Below are 21233 nucleotides of genomic sequence, written 5' to 3'. Positions count from 1 at the left end.
GGGAGGAAAATCCTGGTGACAAGAACTTTTAATCTGGATCACAGGTTGTCTTCAATTTCTTCTGTCAGTCGTAAAGCTGTGTAATCCTCCATAATCTAAAACAGGGTATGCGCTGTATTTTTTTTTCTCCTGTGAAATAAAGTATCTGCTAAAGGAGGGGAAGAAAAAAAAAAAAAAGAGTAACAGTTAAACGAACTGCATGTAACTGAAATTTTCCCAGTTACTTGGGAAACAGTAATCATATTTGCTATAACTTAAAGCTATTTTCTGTTGCTGTATGGCTGGCAATCCGTTAACCCTTAGAGAAATCTGAATTTCTGTATTGCTCTTCTGGGGCATTCGAGTTGCACGCTGTTAGAAGCCACTGCTCTGTTGGCTTGCTGGAAAAAGTCACAGTGAACATTTCTGTGGATGTGGGCTGTTAGAGTGGAAACATCTTGCATAATATAAAAGCCATCTCATTATTTGTGAGCAAAAGGAAATTGTTTATGTTAAAAATTGTTTTTGAAAAATAGTAACCTCTAGTGCCAAGCTTCAATTGGCAATTTTAAATCCTTTTCAGTCAAAGTTTATATTTCCAAAGTAATTTTTCAAGCAACTTTTAAGTACATTTCTGTACTCCTGAGAGGCAGAGTGTAACAAAAGTATGGGAAAGATGAAAGACCAAGAATGGGGTAAGCAAAAACAATGAATCACTCAAACAAGGCATTTCATGAATATGTGAGGGTGGTTACAGTGTTACATAATTTCTGTTTCTTTGAAGTTAAAATATTAATATTAATGCTGGCAATGAAGGAAATTTTCCTGAAATCCTCACTGTACTCAGTAAGCAGCGTTCTGTGCTGTCCAAAGGGTACAGAGAACAAATGCAAAAGCGTTTTGATGTTATAATTAAATGTCAGTATACTACAGCCATTGGAAGAATGTGAGCCTTTCATGTCAGTTCTTTGATGCATTTGTCATTTTGGGGTATATACAAAAGGTATATTACATAAATATTGTTAATTATAATCAATCCACATACTATAATACACAAGTCAACCGATTAAATCTTACTGCATTTTAATGTTGCATTTAAAATTTTGAAATGATCGAAACTTAATTTTTTCTTTTGCATGAGTTAGAGTTCTAGAAAGGGCTTCATTTTTTCATCTATAAAGCCATCTCTATCCTTTATGGAATCATTTTTGTTGTTTTAGTTCAGGGAAGGTGTTCTCCACATGAAAATATGGTAGTCTTTTACATACCCTTTAATACCAAATGGAAATACAAAGCTGTCACGTACATCAGGAATCCCTTCCGTACATCATACAATCTCATCTTTCTTCTGTAGATGATGATGATTATTTTTTTTCTTGGAGATTATGATTTTTGGATTTTGAGACTTGAACCTAATTGGCTGCTCTGAAAAAAAATAGACTTTGTCTCGGATTCCTTTTGATTTTTATATCCAAACAGATTTTTATTTATTTTATTTTATTTTCCCTGGGATATGTAGGACCAAAATATTTGGGAAATATCTGGTTATCTGTGAAGATTAATGACTGGCATAGAGGGAGGCTGAAATTACAGATAATGCAATAATCTGCTATTATAATGCAATAACTGAAAGTGTAAGAACTAAGTGAAAGCGTGAGGCTGTGGACGCCCTTTCCCACGGTATTGAGGGCAGGAGAGATCTGTCGGCGCTGGAAAAAAGCACGGGCGCTTGGAATCAACCTGCCGTGTTACCCACCTTGCCATGGATGTGCTGCGTTGTCACTCGTGGGGCCGGCTGCCAGCCAGGAGGGTGGGCAGCCAGCCCAGGGCGCGCAGGGCTGCCGGTGCCGCATGCCCGCAGCCTCATGGCCAGTGCTCCTGGGCTCGCTACTGCTATCGCCTGGGCTGCAGGGCGGCTGAGGGGTCTCGGTGCCGTTGTGCAGATCCGAGAGAAGTGCTTGCCTCTACCTCAAAGACTTTGTTAAGGATTAGAGGGGTTTTAACAAGGATTGTGTGGTTTCATTGCTCCGGGTGTTGGAAAATGTGGTCCTGGATTAAGCGGGTAGAGTTTACAGTCCGGCTTGAAAGATGAGCTACAAGAGGTTCCCATAATAGTGGGAATTAAGTAATGCAAGTTGAGGCACAACAGAGGAGACAATACACATGGAGAGAACAAAGGAAAGGAGTAACACGGCCAAGTGAAACAGCCACGCAGAGAAGTTCTGAGCATGCTCGGATTGCCTCGAGACAGCAGCAAACAATTTAATAGTAATTTGTCAATATATATCTGGCTACTGGTAAAGCTATACAATATGTTGCATCCATTTTCATTAATGTATTGATTAAAAATAGAACATATTACTCTCCCTCATGTGAATGAACTGGGATACTCCCTGAGTGCAGTTTAAAAGATCAGTATTATAATTTAAACCATAGAAAACACAGGTGCAGGGAACATAAATAAGATTACACATGCTTTAGCCCTTCCATATCATGAACTCTTTAATTATCCTTCTCTGCTTGTAACTGAATATAGGCAAACCAGGCTTGTGTTTATGGAGAGCAATGGGTGATATTTCTTATGAGATGCCTTGATGAGATTGCTGTATCATCTGACGCTCTTGACCAAAAGTCATTTTCTTACCTTCTAGCCTATCAAGAACAGAAGACTTTTTTTTTTTTTTTTTTTTACATCCTGATGACAGATGAGACTAGTGTGCTTCACATGGGAATCTTCTTTGTGTAAGAGGTAATGAATGAGTTTTATAGCAGAGGGTTAAGAAGGCTTGCTTTTTTATTTTCTTTTGTAAATGGGCATGAAGAACATTGATGTGGGGATCATTAATGGTAATAGTCGACTCTAAGGAAAAATCACCTGTTTGAATGCTTCTTGGTGTTGGGGGTAGGGAAAGACCTTTTGTGTTCTAGGCACAGCTTTGAGGGTAAAGCCCTGTTGATGGTGTCTGAATTTGAGCGTGTTTGGTGACTCCTGCAGAGGAAACTGATAGGTCTGGTCTGGGTTCCTAGTGAATAAGCATCTGTATCACAAAGCCTGGTTGTTGGCCTCAACAAAGGCAGACCAAATTCCCTGAACCTCTAGAAGGAGTCAACATTCTGCATCGTATGGGAGCTGCTTGGATTTACGTTTCCATTCCTGGCTGTGTTGCTGCTGTTTGCTGCAGCAGTAGCATTCAAGGGGCCAGGCTCACCGTACTTCCCAGTAGACTGAGGCCCTCTCTGTTTCAGTCTTTCAGGATGACAAAGGTTTCAGTAGCTTCCTCAAGATGCTAAAATGGTCGTGTTTTGTTCTGATCTGGCACATCTCGGTCTGTCGCATTCTCATTTGGGGCTTCTCTGTAATTCATGTAGAAAGTGCTAGAACGGAAATATGAAAGAGCTATAAGGGATGAAACCCTGCTGAAAACCACTGGGCTTCCAAAGTCAGTTGCTGAATTGCAGTCGTCTTGCTTATTACTAGTTGAGTGGCATCTAAGAAAAATAACGTAGACCTGTAATCCAAAAAAAGAAGAGAAACGTTATAATTTCTGCAACTTAACTAGGTGGAAGCAACTTACATGCTTTTATATACTTTTTTTTTTTTTTGATTTGGGGAAGAGCTACGTTTGCTCAGGCTGGTGCTGGGATGGAGAGAGAAAGGGCCGTAAAGAGGTCACCAAGCTGTCGGAAGAATTAGGGCAACGTGGCTGCAGTCAGCGGACTTGTCGCTTTAGGGGCGTTGGAGTGACAAAGTGGCTGGTTGATTTCTCTGGACTCCAAGGATGAACTTAAAGGTGAATATAATGTGTCATGTCGTTCACATAACTTACCTATCAGTAACACTTCTATATTGTCAAATGTGTGTGTTATATATAATCTCTGCCAAAAGGATCAGGTTCAAAGGATAAACTCTGGCAGTGATGTGGACTCAATTTGACCTTGTAAAGAAGGTAGTCCCTTCTCCTTGGTTGTACCGTTTTTCATAAAAGAGAAAACGAATGTCTACATGAGCTGTTTCTTCTTCCACCACACAGGTTATGCAGGACTTCTAAGAAGAGAGCATATCTGCTTATAGCCCTTGGGTTAAGCTTTTGACAAGAAGCCATTCTGTTTTTTTTGTTCATAAACATTTTCTGTTAAAAACATGATTCATGGTTGGCGTAAATGGCTGGAATAACAACGACTTGGGTTACTGTTGATGGTCAGCAATGTCTTTAAGTGTCTCTCCTCACCAGACTTGAGAGGAACGGTGTGTCCTGTCTCCCTGCTGTCAGCCCTTGCAGCCTGGATGTGTCAGCACAATGCCACTGGCAGATGGAAAAGTTGCAGTAAATATGCACAGTTATGGTTTAAGCGAAAAAGCTGTGGGAAAGGAAATACATTAATCCACTGCGGCTGTTTTTTCTTTTAAGTAAGCCTCTGTAATAAATCGTGAGTTTTTCCTGGACTTATCCTTTATATTTCTAGATTCCTTTCTTGAGTGGGGAAGGGAGTGGAATAGAAATCGAACTGAAGCATACAAATTATTAAAATACAGAAGCAACTGAAAATTAAATTAGGTCGTGCGTGTGGAAAGAAATCCTCTCCCATATGGTCTCTTTTTTGAACACACTTCAGGAAATCCTGGTCTTGCAGATCATAAAATACGCCCTATTTGTACAAGTGTGTCATTTGTTTAGGTGGTGTTGTGGGGGCAATGCTTAGGGGGTGCTTTAAAACCAGAAAAAAATGGATCCCTGAAGCTGAGAAGAGTTAAACCTGATGAGCAATTGAGTATAGGCTTCTCTTTGAAGTAAACTAAACATTCAGCTTTTTAACTCTTCAGACACTTTCTTCCTACATAATCAGGAATTTCATGTCTGATCCTCTTTGATTTTTGCAATTTTCAGAACATTTTGCATATTTTTATGGTGGCTAAAAAGGTGAAGATATTGAAGGTGTTGCAAAACACTTTTAAAAATTCAAAGCAATTAATATGATTTTAAAATATATTTCTTTCTCAGATGCCTAATTTGTGTTTTTAATCTTATGTCATCATTTCGCTGTTTTCCCAGTTGTTATAATTTTTATATCATAGAAGGACCGGATAGCCTAAGAAGGAAATTTCATATGCCAGAAAGATGTCAAGAAAAATCATGCATTTTTTTTCCCCTTTCTCCTTCTTCCCCAGTAGGAAATCACCTTTGGGCTACACAAGAACCTTATTCCTTTTAAAAATACTGTGACCTATGCCTAGTGCAGCAGCGATGTGGATGCCTGCCCTTCCAGTGTAGCATCTCCATAGGGCTGTTCCTTGTACCCATAGGGTTACGAGGAGGGCTTTAGCCTCCTGTTCTCCGCGGATGATACCACAGCTGCTGCTGTGGCGCAGCTAATTCCCCTTTTTGATGTTCATGTGGGTGTTGCTGCAAGGGCTGGTGACAAGTGGCTGTACGCTGAGGACACGGGGAGCAGGAGCCTGAACTTTTTCTGCAGAGATGTTGTTAAAGTTGAATAAAATCCCTGCTCCAAGATGGGGTAAGAATGACAGAGTCTGCACACGAAGCTGAGCTCAGAAATGGGCACAGATCCAAGCCTAGAGTATCTGCACGCGGTGCCAGTTGCTTTTGGTCCTTGTCGGGATAGACGAAGCCATGGCAGAGCTCCGTGTTGCTACGTCTGGACCCATTTCTTGTGCTCCAGCCAGTTTATTTTAAGCTAGCCTGAAATATCTCTATGCTGTACCATAGTGGGTAATGTATGCAAAGTCATGGATTTCAGTGGTATCAGTTCCAGAATAACTGTTCTGTCACATGGAAACCTTACAGGGAAAAAAAAAAAGGATAAATAAAAGTAAACGGCGTGAAACTCTAACAAAATTGTTGCTGACCCTTAAATATCCGTCTCTTGCTTTTCAGAAAGTTTGTGGAAACTGGAAATACTCTAGGAAAAGGTGGCCAGCTAAGGACACTTGGCTGAATTAAATCATGGCTTGTGTAGGCTCTGTTCTGTCAGTAATTTCATATCCTCCGAAGAGCTTGTTGATCTTCTTACAAGGGCTTGATGTGAGCAAAGTCAGGGCAGAAGCTGATGCGAAATATGTGTTACACGGCCAAGTCATGCACAACGAAACCGGTAAACCCACGTGTAACATGTATTTGTGCTGCGGGTGCCCGCTTGTTGGCTAAGTGTTATTTTTGTCAGGGCTGTCATGTCGAGCTGTACTTATCTACGTGCAGTCAGTTTTGTCCACATTCTGGGGGGTCTCCACCACAGAAAACCCAAGGAAAATGTGTAAATATTGCTTTAATGAACAACTGGCAGTCAGAAAAACTGTAGCAGAACTTTTTTTTTTTTTTTTCCTAAAAACCACAAAACGTCACTGAAGTGCATTGTGAGCAGGATAGCTTCAAGTTCAGCTCTCAAAGCAGCTTTTGTTCTTGGAGAAAAATGCCTTCCTGAGGAAAACTGCGCGCTGCCAGCGCTAGCTCTAATGTGGACGGGGCACCTCATTCCTTCGTGAAGGAGATATTGTAGCTATGTAAACAGGAGGAAATGCAGATGTTTTCCTTGTTCAGCTCCGCTGCTCGGATAACGCCGCGCTGTACACCATGTGTGCCCCGTGCCGTGTGGATCCTGCAGTCCTCGGAGGGGCTTGGTTTAAACATGTCCTACAACATTGCTGAGCTCTGGGGATGTGGATAGCCGCCCCAGCCATTCTCCTTCATGCGTCTTTTCTGATGTTTTACCTGTGCCAACCACAGAAGTATCTTAGGAGTTAAACTTTCAGACTGATTTACCTTGCTGCTTGTCTTCTAATGCAGATTATATTATTTTTTTCTTGCGGGAGCTGTTCATTCACTTTTAGGCAAGAACCCCACAATTTCTTGTTAGCAAGAAGGCTACGATCTAAAGTTTCATCGATGTTTTTGCAACTGTCTGCCCCCGTGCATTCTGAGCTACAAAACTGGGAACTCTTCTAGTCCTCAAGCCAACGGGTTGCTTTTCTTCTGCAGTGTTTAACTGTTCTGCTGCTCGTCAAAGTGAGATATCCCAGACGTCCCCCCTGCCAGAATAGGGGAGAAGTCTCCTTGACTTCAATGAAACAGACTCCAGTTTCTCTCAAGAAGCAGCCCAATATTTGGGTTTGGCAATAAACCTTGATTCTGGTCTTCTGTCAGTGCTCCACGAGCAGCATACATTATACCTCACAGAAACGTGTCCTGGCATACGTGGAGACTGAGGGGCGAGAGAATACCATGCTTATGAAGCTATTTCAGCCTAAAGAGAACACCTTCCTCAGGTTGGGGAATTAAATACTTAACTTCTGTTGAATTTTGGAAAATAAGCTTCAACATAACCACTTAAAAACATTTTTAAATACCTTTTGTTGCTTCAGAGGAAGGGAGCGTAGCAATCTTATACCAGCTGTCTTTTTGATAAATGACCCTACATAGACTAGCAGAGGCTGCGACATTCCTCTTACCCCCTCTTGATAATCTGAAAATCTTCTGTGCTGGAGTGCCTGCTCCAGGGCAGTAATGTAGGAACGTCAGATAAATTCTGTCTTTCATTCCCTGGGGCATACGCTAGCCAGTAAGTTATACAGCAAGCTAAAAAGGGTGCACCAAAACCCAATGTGATGTCTTCCCTAGGAATCAGAAAATTAGGAATATACAAATGGCAGTGCAAAAAGATATTGATGACTAGAAGAAATGAGACTGAGCTCATGACATGATCCCTTTAAGAAGGAAATACACTAATCTTCAGAAAATATATTGTAAGCCCATAACTTAGTCCCTTTATATTATACCAGAGCACTAACTCTGCTGCCCTTGGGCTGAAGAGCTCCATTCTGTTGTTCAGTTTTCTAAAGACTCTACAGTCAGTACCTTTCTTGAACTGTCCTGAAATCTGAGGTCTCACTAAATGAGAGGATTAGCCTTCTATGTTTAGGGATATTTCCTCGTCATACCTCTCAAAATATAACATGCTCCTACCATAGAAGCTTTTCTTAATTTCTGCAGATTTTTTTTTTTTTTTTAATATGAGCATGTGGGAATTGCACTGTTGTTCTGAGCACACCCCAAAAGCAGCAGAGCTCTGGATGCTCACCTGCATAGTGCAGCGCCCATTCATCTTTAGCAGAGCAAGGCTGACAGCTTGGAAAAAAAAAAGTTGGTGGGACAACAGAGGTGGGAATCCGATGTGCAGGGCTATAGATCACCCGACGTGTGCCCAGATCATACTGCCAAAAAGGCTTCTAGCCTTGCAGACATCGTGAGAGCTGGCTAGTCCAAGGAGATGTACAGTAGCCAGTTGAATGCCATTTATAACCAGCCAGTCCCAGTTCCTCGGTATCGGGACTGGTGTCTTTTAGAATATTTATCAGACAGCTGTGAAGCCTTTAGCCTTCCTCTGAAGAGCTGACCATTGTTGGTAGATATGACACAAGTTCTGTTCATCAGTAAGTGAACGTTTATTGCAATGAATGAAATTCATTATGCTGATTAAATAAAATTGTGCTGACTAGTAAATTCTAACAAAATTAACTCATAGTGCCTTATCTTTTCTTTTAAAGTATCTTTGAAAGCCTGTTAGCATTTAATCTCTCTTATGAGTTACCTCTGTTTATTTTGTGAAGGCATACCTCAAGGCATCCTGACATCTTGTCTTTGTTCACCTCTTCTGTACCCTGCTTAGTGTTGAAGCTTTCTGGAGATCATGGCGATGCTCTTCAGCAAGTTGTTCGAGTGTGCTGGAATGCAAAGTGCTTTTGCTTTTATCTACTACTGTGGAAATCAGTTGAAGTGTTTCAGCATATTTCAGCAGTAAATATGACATCCTTAAGTTCAGTTACATATATTTTGCTCAGTCACATTTGCAAACAGACTGAAGTTTGTGTTTCATGTGGCTCAGTAGCATAAGAATTGTAGAATTATTAACAAATGAAATATTTTTTTTATTTTTTTATTTTTTTTTCCCCTCTCGAAGTCCTCTTCTATTCAAGCCAAGTTGACTGTAATGTGGATTTTAAAGATATTTAACAGTACCAATAAGCAATTGAATGTGACACCCTGAAATTTAATTCCCTGTAAAGATTTTTAACAAATTCAGGATGTAGCACAAGATCCCCATAGCACAAAATAATGTAAGAATGATGCATAATTATGTTGTTGCGCAATCCAAAGTGCTTGCTAATGAGTAGAGAACAGTAGTCTTCGTAGAGAAGGGAGACAATAAGCTGTTAATGTATTTATTGTCCCAGCTACTAATATGTGCAAACTTTAGATCATTTAGAGTGGGGTGTGTGTATGTGAATATATGTTATAAATAATTTCTCCCATGTTCTGTTCCAGGACAAGATTAATGTAATGTGCTGGATTTGGCACAGAACCTGAAATCATTTAGAAGATAGAGCCAGTGCAGAACGTGTCAGCTTGCTTTTTTAAGCAGCGTCCATTTATGACAAATTGCAGCCTCTATTTTGTGATCTGAACTGAGAGGCATTTTGCTCACAAGCATTTACGATATAAAATTCCTGACTGGTCATTCTTTCCTTGCAAATCATCCAAGGGGGGAGCCTCCTGCTTGAAAACCTCTGCGTCTGTTATTGTTGTGCTGCTGAGATCTTCGAGTTGCTTTGACCCCTTGGCTCAGGGGGGTGCGGGTGGAGGAGCTCTCTGCAGAGAAGCTGCAGCTCCTGACAGCTTTGGCAGCACGTGCCAGGGTCCCAGGGCTTCCAGCTTCCAGCCACAGAGCCAGGAGCTGAGCCCTGGCTGTGGTCAGTGCTTCAGGGTCCTGTCCCAGCAAGTGTGAGACGGGTCCTGGGCTGCCCAGCTTTTTGCTGGAGACTCAACTGAGCAGTGCCCATAGCCCTATCTGCAGGCAGGGCTCGCCAGATTTGCTGCTTGGTGGTGGAGGACCAGAAGCCTGAAGTTGGAGAGTGCAGACCATAGCGTAGTGCTCTGGCAGGAAACACTGGGGAAACTGCTGGCACGGCCGTGCCCAGTGGTTTTGTGCCCAATGTTTTTATTGAAAAGGAATCAAGGACTCAGAGGTGAGAAAATGACCTTGATTTGACAAAACACACAATTCCTTTCTCCATCTTTTGTGCTTGTTACTAGAGTGAACCACAGCACAGCTCTTCTGGGCTGCTCTAATAGAGCAGCAAAGACCAGCTGTAGAGAAGGCGAGCCCTGATCCTGTAAATCGCTACCTATGACCAAACTCTCGCATTTGACCAAACCTCTTGAATTAAGACCTTGTTACCTTTTACAACCTCCCTCAGTCTGCTGAAAGCAGTCAGGAAGGGAGACGGTGGGCCAGGAGATGTCTTTTGGAAGTTCAAGGGTTTGCAGTAGGGGCACAGGGAGACGGTGATGGACAACAGCAAACTGATACAAACACGACGAGTTATAAAGGCAGTAGGAGATATTTGAAAACAGTGTGCAAAATAAATGGCTTTGCGCTTCATATTTGAACATTCCTCGGGGATTTAAAATAATCTGCAGGGTTAATACGAGAGGAAATAATACTGAATTGCCGAAACGTGAAGCAGTGGATATTCAGTAACGTGCTCGGTCCTCAGGCCTGGCTTCTTGACTTCCTTCCATCCGTCTTCTGCAGATGGGCTTGGTTTGTTTTCTGGGTAACTCCGAGTGTCTCTGGGAGGTTTTCTGGGAGGGTTGGCTGTACGTGTGCAGTCGGTGCTTCCCTTGAAGGTTTGAGCTGCGTGGAGAGCTTGTAAATCTGCAGCCAGCGACGCCGCTGCGTGTTTCTGTAGGCATAGGGATTAAAAGACATACTGGAGAGGCACCACAAAGTTCTGCCGGGCTGTTCTCTCAGAGGCTATATGACTGACAGAGAAGGGTTAAATTTATTTGTCTGTTGAACAGTGATAAACAGTTGTCACTGATAATAAATTATCTAAACTGCAGGTGGTCTTTGGTAATGACAAATGCAGGCTTTATGACCTATGTTCAAGCTAGTAAACACTTCAGTGCATCTCTGTGCTGGCTTGGCTAAAAATAGCCACTAACCCCAGTGAAATCTCCTTTAAGGATTTCTGTACTTAAATAACATTTGTGTTTTACTGTCTGTACCACAAGCAGAGAATGAGTAAGAGGGGAAGATCAAAATAAGTAAAATAATTATGGAAAATAAAAAGAAGTCTAGGGGAGGAGTGATTGCGGCAGCCGTGTGTGAAGGCTGATGGGTAACGCTATAAAGATTTGTTTATATTTCTATCTTAAAATAATGGCAGTGCTGGAAGCAAGGAAGCAATTTGCTTCCCTATAGCATCTGTAAAATCTCAATCCATGAGACTGTCATCTAGTTTAAATTGTTTCTCAGTAAATTATTTTTATGCTGCAGGATAATTGTTTTTATGTGATCATGATTTCAATTAACTCTTCGAAATCTTAGAGCTTCTGCACATGGTTATTAATTGTAGCTGAAGGCTGAAGAAATGCAACCAGCCCTGGGATAGGCAAGTGGATCTTGTTTTCAGGGATGTTTCCAGAAGCTGCAGTTACCTGCCTGGTGTATTTGTTTCAATTAATGCCTAGATAATTTTACATCTGTAATGGAGCACCTTTACTTCACCTTACAGAGGGCTTACTGAAACGTGTGGGTAAACCTCCCGCTGGGTAAGCAAGGGTGCTCACCTGATTTATTTATTTTTTTAAAGAAAATACCAGTGTCATGGCTCTGCTTATGGTGGATGCACTTGATTTCTTTGCCGTCCTTTTCTTGGCTCACCCGTAAAAAGTACACTCAATACTTGACAATCCGAAACTGTAAAATGTATTTAAGCAAAATAACTAAAGCACCTTGGAGTTCTTGAATAAAGAAAGGACTTTGCAGATGACTGAAGCACCGAAGGTTAATTTAGGGGGAGGAAGACCAACAGCATGTATCTTTAATGAGGGAAGTGCAGGCTGAAGTGATTACTCAACCTCTCGTGATATTGCAAGACAGATAGGAGCAGGACAGCAAGGAATTAGTTCTGTGTGCATTTCTGTAGACTTACCAAAACATTTTTGACGTTTTTGCCTTGGCTACTTGGCACTAAGGCAGTATGAAGTTTTTTGGTCTGGAATTGGCCGCCTTGCTTGCCTGGAAGGTACTCTCCACAGGCAAGTAGGGAGGTTTGCAAAGGAGTGGGATGATCTCGCATCTTTATTCAGCGCGCCAAGGCTGTCACTCATCCCATGCTGGGAGTGGAAAAGAAGAAAGGTTTCTAAAATTCAGCATGGGGAAGAGTTGAGAGTATTCCTAAACTGCATTTTTTTTCTTCTTTTGCATTCTTTATTATGCATTAAAGTTCACCACAACGTCTGGCCCTTGTCTCCTCCGGGTGCCTTATTGTGAAGGTTATGTAGCTGCAGCTTTACGCTGAGATCGTTCCAGAGCCCAGGAAAAATGTATCCATGCTGTCCCTTTTAACGAACACTACGGGATGCCAGTCGCTGTTGACAAGTATGTGGTGCAATGCCCTGTGGATTTCAGTAATCCGTGCTTGCGTTTATCCACAGAGTTATGTCATTATGTCATAAAAGCAGAAGAGGCAATAAATGTTAGTTTGTATAGAGTTAATGTAATTTAATATGGACTCCATACGCTTTACTATGCCCTGTTCTGAAAGCATGTATGTACAGCTATTCTAGCAAGGGCCTTTAAGACAGGTTGCATGAATAAAATTATTTGTGTGCTTTTACCTCTGCAGGATCAGGCTCCAGGTGTTGAACTAATATGTTTATGTTGTGTATTTTTATCGTTTCTGTTGTACGATTGACTATAGAGAATATTTGATAGGGGTTACTTATACTCGATTATAGTGCTCAGAATAATTTATGTTCCTATAACTACTTTGAGCAGGAGAATAGAGAGAAAGAAATAGGTTCCTTACATTCTTGCTTGGATTTATGCTTTTTGACTGTTCCAAATTATCTGCTGTGCTCTGCAGCCTGTAACAATCACCTGCTGCCCTTCTTGTGGGAATGTGCAATGCAGTTCTGCTAAGTCTTTCTTGACTCCTGGGAAGCTAAAAACAGCTTGCCCATCCACGTGTAAATGTTACACACTGTGAATTGCCCAGGGGCAAGCGAATCCCTTTTTGCATCTGTTTCTGTGAAAGGTTTGATGTTCCAGGTTATTTATATCCTGCAGTTATTGCCAAATATATGATGTAATTTCCTAACTTGTGGCCTCATGACTACTTGCTGATGTTATTCCATTTCACAAATAGCATGAATGAAATACAAACTTCATACACCTAAAAGAAAACTTGTCTCGTCTGCCTCTCCCACCTGTTGTGTCTCTGTACCCACAGACGATGCTGCTGCCACTGCTGGCGGTAGGGATCATGTCACCAACTGCTCCTCCAAGGACAGTTCTCGCATGCATCAGGCTGCAAGAGGTATAAAATGCCTTTTCTCTTTTCTGCTCGTATAAATGTCGTAGGTTCAGCGTTCAGATTCATCCCAAGACGCCGATGCACGTCATTTTATCCATCTGCATATTTATTTCTTTTTGTCCAATGGCCTCACTTTCCTTGAATCGGGGGCAGGGCAATTTGAAATCCGGTGCCCTTGTAAAAACAATAATTTTATGGTTTATAGCTGCGTGGCGTGTGCACGGTAGGCTAAGCTGATTGGTAACACCAGGGTTTCCCGTGAAGCTGGTGGGATTGACAGCCACAGCTTGATGATGAAGACAGATGGAAATCTGCTGTGTCTGCAGGCGGTCATGCCCAGCAGGTTTTAAGGCTGCAGCTATGTGAACACCAGTCGCACAGCAAAGTCAAGGCCCCAAACCCCTGGTCCCTGGAACTAGTGGGATACGAGGGAATGAAAACAGCTTTCCCTAAATGCCTGTTATTGTTAGGTTTCTTGGCTTTGTTGCTCAGGAGGGCTAGTGCAAAGATGCTGTTATTAAGATAAGCTGCAATTGGTGTGGCAATCGCATCGAGGTGTGAAGTCTGGATACATTTCTCTTTTGTTTCTGTCTTTCTTAAACAGCTTCAGCCTGCTTCCACAGTGAAAAGCAAGCAGATATTTAGTTCACCTCTTGTTGACTGCATGGCTGAGTATGTGCATGAAAAATCTGTTGTCACTCAATGTTGCTTGTCCGGGATGACAGTCACCTCGTCCCATGAGATGGACTGGCTGCAGGGATTTGTCAGTGGTTGTGCTTGGTGGATCACAGTTCTCTCCTGAGGTATTGGAAATGCCCTAAGTTTCCCTTCATCCCAGGCAAGTGTTCCTGCTCATCCTGAAGATCACCAGGATAGCCTGGTGCTGTTTTCTCCAAAATCAAATCATATTTCTGCTCAGCGTGATACATGCTCCTATAATTTTTAAATTGTTTTAAGGTATTGCAGGACATGTGCTGTGTGAATGTGAACCACACAAAAAGATTATGACAGCAGTATTGTGCACAGTATTGCAATATTGAAAAAATACTTCTCGGAGTGCTTTGATTTTAATCAATAGGAATAAAGTTTTCCCTTATTCCTCTGTTTCTTTTAATATAGGTGTCCATAAGTGACACTGTGTTCCAGCCATGAACAGGAAAATGTTGATTCATACCCATCCCTCATCTGCAAGAGCATTTTAAAAAGATATATTTTTCTCATTTTCCTTTACATTCCATGTATTTTGTTCAATTTTTGCTTTCCACCAGTTTTAAATCAAAGTATGGACTATGTCAGTAGGAAAATGCATGTTTAATTTCTTTATATTTGCCTGCTTTTCTATAACATACTGGTACAGTCAACAGCCATCCCTTAGTTCTGGTAGCCTGCTCTAGCCTCCCGATCATCACCTAACTTTAGGTTCGCAGGCTGGGCCTTCTTACCTTTCTACTCCTATCCACATATGTTGTCTGCAGAAGTAGCTAAGAATAAAATCCTGCTGTTGTTCTTAGTTTTGATCTCCTTCCAAAAGACAGTTGTCAGGAGAAAGGAAGAAAAACAGGAGGCAGCTGATAAACTGCTTCCTTATAAGCCAACAAAATTCGTTCCGTGATAGTGCAGCAGAAACAAGTCCCTGGGAGGGTGTAAATGTGGTCATGGCTCTGGCTTTGCAGATGCGCGCAAGAAAGCCATGCCCTGCAGGTAGGCATGTAGGGGAAAGATCCTTAAGGTTGCCTTAGACTGCAGGGATTTTTCCAGCTACAACTCTGGGCCACGATCCAGGGAGATGAAGAGCTCTCTCCATGTGGCAGCCTGTACCTCACAAACTGGAAGATGAAGCCTGTTTGGACACTACAAGAAGTAAATAGGAGGAAGGCACTGAATCTGCATTTAATTTATAAGATTATGCCCCATTGCTAAGTTGAATGTACGAGCTGAGCTCAGCTTGCTGTGAACAAATTTATCCCTTATTACAAAATACTTGGAAGAGAAATTGCTCACATAGCACTGAGGGGCCTGTGGAAGACGAGCAGGAGAGAGACGATATTTTTGGCAATTTTAAGAAAGGCTGTGCGTTGCTGAAACCTCGGGGAAATTGTCTGTGTCACCAGGGTCGTAAAACTCATGGGATACTTCAGTAGTTGAACCACTGCTGCATCCAGTTATCTAGATTGAACTGCATCCAGTTATCTAGATTGAACGGTGGCTTTGAGCAGTAGATGCAGCTCCTAAGGGAAGCTTGCCCAGGCCTGAAGGTGGCCAGTTTACATCTGCCTAAGCTAGGGCTCTGTCCTCGCCTTTCAGTACAGTGCCCATTCATTCCTCAGACTTCCAAACACACTGCTTGTTTGTGTGTGTGGTGTAAGGAGTTTGCTACAGGGCGCGTTCTGTAACTTCCCTCTCCGCTCCCATGGCCATCCATAGTTTTAGAAAGGGTGAGCACAAAAAATGAAGAAATGATGCTATGTGTTACAGCATTAAGGAATGAATGAGTAACTCATAGCCACTGAGTTTTGACTGCATGAGGATTAATCTGATAATCAAGTTCTGGAAAATAATCCATTACAGATCACTGAATAAAACCAGAGACTGGTGGGAACTAGCCCATTGTGCGGCAGTATGTGGGAGGAAAATAAAAACAGATATGGAATATTTAAAAATAGGCCATTCAATATACCAGAGATCTGATGCAGCCAATTGGAGCACACTTAGCATTGCTAAAAATGGACAATCTTTTAATACAAAAACCAGTGCACGCAACACCAGCTGAATCTATTTCAGACGTCATGAGCAGGGATACAGATGAATTGATCAAGGGAATGAGATTTGGTGGTTGCCTAGGGACCGGTGAGCGTGACCTACTTCGCTCCGAAGAGCCATATGCTGGTTTATATGGGCAACTTGCTGATCTGGTGCTTCAGAAGGGTGAAACTTTGTCACTCTGGGGAAAATTTGAGATCAAAGTTGATTGAGAAGAAAAAAAAAGAGAAATGTGTAAATTAAACTGGGATTTTGTTTTTGTTTAGAAGCACTTGCAAAGTATCACTGCATTCATTCCCCTCAATAACTGAAAAATCAACAAGGCATTCTGGTAGTGAAGGTAAAAATGAAAGAATTAAAACTGAGGTTGATGGTAGAATTTAAATGGAGAAGAATGATGCTAGTGAAGAGGGAGACCCAGTACCAGTTAAAGACTAAAGTGGCTAGAATTGATGTAAAACTACAACTAGTTATTAAATACTTCACTTTCTAATAAATACTTCATTTTTCTATTTGGAAATAGAAATAGCAGGATAACCTAGTTGTATCATGTGAAGCTGAAGTCATTATTTAATGAGGATACGATAATGTTTATTTTAGTAGAACTGCACTGAGAATTAACCAGTCTGGTTAGCTGCACTGGGGAATCCTGAGAGTTGGATCCAAAAGTACCCTAAGGTGATTGTCCTCCTGTTAGTTTCAAAAATCATGGAAAGTGGGAATAAATCCAGACCACTGAAGAAGCGCTAACCACTGAAAAACGGTGACTGGGATGGTCCATGTAGCTGTAGTGCAGCTTGTTCAATGCCAACATGGGACAAAATAACAAGAATTTTTAAGATGAATTCCATTCATAAAGACTAAAACAAGCAAGCAAGCTTCAAAGGTAGAAATATAATTATTTCAGTCAGCATAAACTTCTGTTAAAAGGAGTTTGCTGAATGTTTTTTTTTCTTTGAGATTTTTAGTTTTGTTTGATAAAGGTCAGTAGATAGATTGTAAAATTTAATTTTTGCAAGGTATTTTGCTTCATAACTCCCAGTCTTTTGATTTTTAGGGAAAAAACAAAAAAAAAAAAAACCAAAAAACAGTGTTAGAGTGATATTTAAATTGCTGGGTTAAAAAAAGTCTGAAAGCTGTAGGGAATTTCCTTCAAAAGGGGTCTTTTTGGTGGGATACCAGAGATTTGGAAACAGTCTTATTCAGTATTTTCACAAAGTTTGGAGTAAAGTTGCTGTTCACTAGTGCCATAAAGAATACTGCCATGTTACATAACAATAGGACTGCAACTTCCGTTTGTGTAGCAAGTTGGGTCCTTGTTAGCACGAAACATTCTAATGCCAAATCTGTAATAGTAAGTTCGGAAATGGATATATAAATTAGGGTCCAAATACAATTCCACATTAACAGTAAAGGAAATTAGCCACTGAAACCAAACCAAAAGGAGACAACTCAATTAATTCTCTGCCTCTTGACTAAGTTAGATCAAGACTGCAGCGTTGCTCAGGCAGTCTTGCTTTTAGGCGAGCACACATTACTGGGGTAGCTGGGGGAAGCACCCCATGCCGTGGCACACAGGGTAATGCAGGGCGACCTGGTGGCTCTTCCCAGCCTTAAACTTCACAAAACCATGATTTTTGTGTAGTACCAGCAGAGGAGAGGAGGAAAAGGCAATGAGGTAGAGGGTCAGGGCTGAACCAAAACTTGCAAGGAGAAGAAAAAGTCTGAATAAGTATTTTCCAGGGAGAGACAGGAAACCTAAATTGCATTTCTCTGTCAGGGAGGCAGTGAAAAGGTGAGAACGGGAGAAACAGCAAAAAGTGGTGTAAATCTCTCATTATCCCTAACTGCTTTCCTTCATCCCCTATTTTGATTTCCAGTTCGTGAGCAAAGATTTTCTATGAAATCCCGTTTCTCTTCCTTTTAAAGTCATTGGAACAGCCTAATGACCAGCAGCCAGAACTGCAGAGTGCCTCTTCATGCCACGCCGTAGCGTCCTGTTGTGTTGCCAATACCTGTGTCAGAATTAAAGCCTGGACAGGTCGGGGATGGCACGGATTTGTCTGTCTTGCTAAAGCAAAGCAAGCGTTGGGTGAGGAATGCGGAGATATTTGACAGTTCAGGTATGCCGGCTTCCAGACTCTCAGACAGAAGCTAACTTGCAGTGATTTGTTGTTGCCAAAAATAGAATTGTCCACAGACCAGTGAGCTGCTCCCAATGGGGTGTAATTAGAAAGGTCACAAGTCTGTGAGTTTGTCTGGATCATGTGTGTTCACTGCCTCAGTATCGGAGACTTGTCTATAATTTCCTCTCTGGGTGAAGATCTTTAGGTTCTGTAAGGGCACTTGTATTGAACAAGTGGACATCACATAAATACTGTATACGACTCAGCTGTCATATGTTGACTTTGATATTGAGGAGGCTTATAACTTAATGGAGTGTGAAGAGATGCTTATCTAGCTCATTTTGTTCATGCTGGAAGATTAGCTCCTCTATACTGAGTGTGCGTACATGTCACCGCTAGGATTCTTGCTTTCTTTTCCTGAACACTTTATCCTACAATAAGAGTGGAGCAAATGCTGTTCAGGAGTAAGTGTATAAATATAATACCATACCACAGGACTTCATTGACTTGGGACAAAGCCTGAATCCACCACAGAATTTCAGTGCTGCTTTATACTGGAAGCAACAGAAGTGGTTATTTGAGTTATACCACTGGCTTAAACCCGTGATTAGCCCACTGAACATGAAAACACGTTTCATTGCCCTGGGAGAATTAGTGGGTAAGCAAATAACCACAGGGTCTTCTATTAAAGCATATCACAGTTTTTTCTTTGGCAAGTTTTTAGCTCTAATCGTGGTTGGTAATGCTGCTTGGAAGATATTGAAATATCTTGGGGGGAGGGGTTATAAAAATTCAGCAATGAAATCTTAAATATGTGAGTCTGATTGGGTTTTAGTTTCAATTTTTGTGAAGGGGAATGTGTGTTCATAAGCTGTTAAATATCAGATCGCAATCAGCAAGGTTTCTCTTTACTTCAAGTAAAGTAAGTTACGCTGGGCTGAGCAGGAGTCTTGGGCTGAAATTGTCCCGGTGATATGGAGGAGTTTGAGCTTTTGGCAAGGATGTAGATGTGAAGCAGCGGGAAACCGGTGGGCTTGGCCCAGGGAATGAGAGGTGAAGTGTTTGCTATTGGTTAGCCAAACAGGTAAGGTGGAATTCAGAGCTCCGAGACCTTTCATAGGTACCACCTCGATGTTCTTGTTCGGCTTCTTGAAAACTTTAAAATCTTTGGCACGCCCCCCTTCTTAATAAGGACATAACTTGTAGGCTTCAAGCAAGCTCCTCTTCTTCCTCGTGACAATGCTATGAGCATCTAAAGGATGAGAAGGTGGTATAGGTTCTAACAGGGTGGCAATGGGTGACTTAGGTCATAAATGGAGCAGGTGTAGACAGTGAAGGTGCAAATGCCCTGACCTTCAGAGAACATCACGGTTTTACAAAGTCTTGTCCCTCAAAATGGGTCAAGCTATCGTAGGTAACCAGTGCTATGTTGTCCGCAACTACACCACATGTTCTGCACATAAGCATCGTTTTGAGAATACAGTCATCTTAATGTAGTTTGCCTATGTGTCTCTTAATCTGCGTGTTGTATCTGTGGTTTATATTTAGGTACACCTATGTACATGTGTATATTTCATTGTGGGTGCCTTTTTGCCATTTCTGCTCTACCTCTGCAGCTTCTTAGAAGTACTTGTCCTAATTTCAGTTGCTCACTTTTGTGAACATTGAAAAATAATAAGGAAAAGAAAATCTCTTAAAATAACAAGCAGTATTTAAAACTTTTATTCTGGGTAGAACATTTCTAGTGTTCGCTTAATCTGTACGCATACTCTTGATATCAACTTTAAGTGGGCTCAGCTCTTTCACCGCTCCAAAGATAGACTTCTTGTTATAGGACCTTCTGCAGTTGCCCTGGCTGACATCAGGTGGGTTGTCAAAATGTATGGCTTTTCTCTGTTTCTTAATAATTTTTTCCTAACTTTTTTTTTTTTCTGGGTTCAAGCAAATCATGCTTGACCAGATATTACACTGCATCCAGCCCATCTGCATGGCAGCTACCATTTTGCTGTTAAGAGATACCTTTTTCTTTCCTTTTTATTTCTGCAGTTAATTGTTGCTATAAGTTCCTGTTGGGCCTTTTGAAAAGTAGAAAAGGTCAAATACATGTACAGAATACTTCAGAATTACAAGGAAAAAAAAAGGCAAAAACAAAAACCAAAACGACAACAAACGAGTCTATGACATTGTTCAGCTGAAGAGAAGATGTATTGTTCCGTAAGCATTTTCCCTCACTGCAATGCAAGTCCCACGCTTAACAGAGGGGGCACAAGGGCAGCACTGTTTGCTAGTCATGGCAGAAATCACTGTCCTGAACCATCCAGCACCCTGGAGCAATGCAGAGGCGATTGCAGGCAAATTGCTCCTTGCAAGCAATTCAACTGCTGCTCATGAGAAACAGAACTGCAGTAGCAGTTTGACTTTTATATAAATGAAGCATGGTCAGAAGACATTTCTGGTCAGGCTTTGAGTCGTGAAGATTTCACACTTCCACGCTGCACTGTGCGGATGCCAAAATACTGATCGTGAATGCTAGCACGAAATTCCCAGAGGGCTGGTGCTCAAGTGCTGGATGGAAGTTATGAGACTTGTACAGATGGTCGCAAGGTGGTTTTTAAGTCATTTTTTGGAGTGTGAGAGCTGGCAGCAAAATTATTTTGGAATGCTGTCTGGAAGAAAGATGTGATATGAAACAGATTTCTCTGTGCTGTTACAAGTTAGTACAATATTAATCTAATTTAATTAGTATTATATAAAAAGAGATTGTTTTGTGCTTCCTCATTTCTTTTTATGAGCCTCTGTAACACCACAAGGCATAACAGTGTGTTTAGAGATGAGCTTCATTCGTGTGCTTCATAGTGAAGAGAAGGCACTTACGGGACTGACTTCCTCGCTGCTGTGAATGGTACAATTTCACTGAAATTATGGCCACTTAAGCGTTGTTAAATGTGATCAAAATGCTACTCTGGCAAACC

At 41.5% G+C, this 21233-nt stretch overlaps 1 protein-coding gene across 7 annotated transcripts in view; it reads left to right on the top strand.

Annotated features, from left to right (window-relative positions):
• RBM20 (RNA binding motif protein 20) overlaps positions 1 to 21233 on the top strand; it is a 103672-nt gene that overhangs the window by 29688 nt on the left and 52751 nt on the right. The window lies entirely within an intron of this gene.

The sequence above is a fragment of the Anser cygnoides genome, chromosome 7 (genome assembly GCF_040182565.1).
Source record: "Anser cygnoides isolate HZ-2024a breed goose chromosome 7, Taihu_goose_T2T_genome, whole genome shotgun sequence".
Lineage (NCBI taxonomy): Eukaryota > Metazoa > Chordata > Aves > Anseriformes > Anatidae > Anser > Anser cygnoides.
Note: the sequence above shows the minus strand (reverse complement) of the source record. Positions and strands in the feature narration are given on the sequence as shown.